The following is a 1,701-nucleotide window of genomic DNA, read 5'->3' on the forward strand; positions in this document are numbered from 1 at the left end:
TTGTTTTTTGGTAAATTTGCAGGAAGTACATATAGGATGATATTTGTAAGTGATTTATAAAAATGTGTGCTACAAGTTTTAATTTTAATAGAAATTGCTAGTTTTCTTTAGATTTTTGCAGTTCAAATGCATAATGAATTAACACATTTATTAAGAGGAGTCTAAAGTTTTAATTGCATAAATGACAACCTCTTTTACATATGTTTTGAAAAGAAATCGAATTATTTCATGACTTATAACATAAACTTCAAGAAAATGTACCGTACGGCAAGATCAGTTGTCATACATGCTTAGCCAGGAGTTTTGATCATCTATTATTGAGAGGCGCTTTGTTCCCTAATCACAGAAGCTCAGATGCTTGCCTGATATTGGACACCAGCACCACAAGAATGTCGAAGAATAGCCGTTTACCGCATTCTGTCGCACAGCTTTAAAAATAACTTGATGGGATTAAAATGATTAAAAAAGGTATTTTAACAAAAACAGATACTGAATCTTACATTTGACTTTTTTAGATATTTGTGCTTTGACAGCAGAGACAAAACAGCACAAAAACAGACTAATACATTTGAAAGTTAAGTATTCTGTCAGACACCATTTTAAACAAGACCTTGAACACAAAGTACTCATGCTTAAATATTCAAGTAATTTAACTATGACATTATGTATGTTTTAAGTGGTTGTAACATACCAACATTTGTATTCTGTTCTTTGTCTGTAAATTTCTTATCCTACATTTGCACGTACACCTTCTCTATAATTGACAAATAAAAACTGAAGTTATAGAAATGACTGTGGATTGCAAGATGACTGGTGGAATTTCTTACCATGTTTGCATCTGTCACTGTCTTCTCTCTCATGTATCAACACCTTTTGTCAGCTTCCAGTGAAGCCTCTCACCTTTCCACCGTCTTTTTTAGCAGCTGCTGAAATCAATGGGTGCATAACTATATGGCGTGCCGTCAAATATAAATTATTCACTACAGCCATGGATGTGTTGTGCATGCTTGTCTATGTGTGTGTTTGTGAAAGAAAGACTGTATAGACGTTCGGATCCACATGCATGTTCAATCCAGGGAGTGTGACAATGATACCAGCGATTCAAGATTGGAAGAAATATTCATCAGACCCCCACGATGTCTCCTGCATACTTGAGAAGACAGGTGAGTCATTTATTATTTCATTCATGTCACTTGAATAGATTTGCTTACAATAGAGCTTTTTGTTGTGTTTTTAACATTACATTTTCTTTTATTCAGCTGGGACAAATGCACAAATGTTTATTTTAAAGCTTTGCATAAAATTGCAAACTTAGGTAATTTAGTGACAAGTTTAAAGATGCTTGAACGTTGTTGATCTAAAGTCACATCTCTGATTGGCATCATTTAGAGTGAATACCTGAAACTTGGTCCTAATGGGGACTTTTAGGTCAGGTTCACCTTGCACTTCAGTTGAAAGACCTGATATTTGATCTTACACCCCAGGTAGTTTAGGTCACCGAAGTTGTTTCACTAGACCAGCACAAGGTTAAAAAAAAATGAGAAATTGTGAGAAAGAAAGATCCAAGAGTTCAGCGTTGTTTGTAATGCCATTTAGAAACATTATGATTTTAATATTTTCCTATCTATGTGTTAATATGATCAGGAAAATGTCTTGACATTTGTAAAAAGAACTAAGAAAGAGGACCTGTGAGCCAGAATC

This window comes from Triplophysa dalaica, chromosome 17 (assembly GCF_015846415.1).
Source record: "Triplophysa dalaica isolate WHDGS20190420 chromosome 17, ASM1584641v1, whole genome shotgun sequence".
Taxonomy (NCBI): Eukaryota; Metazoa; Chordata; class Actinopteri; order Cypriniformes; family Nemacheilidae; genus Triplophysa; species Triplophysa dalaica.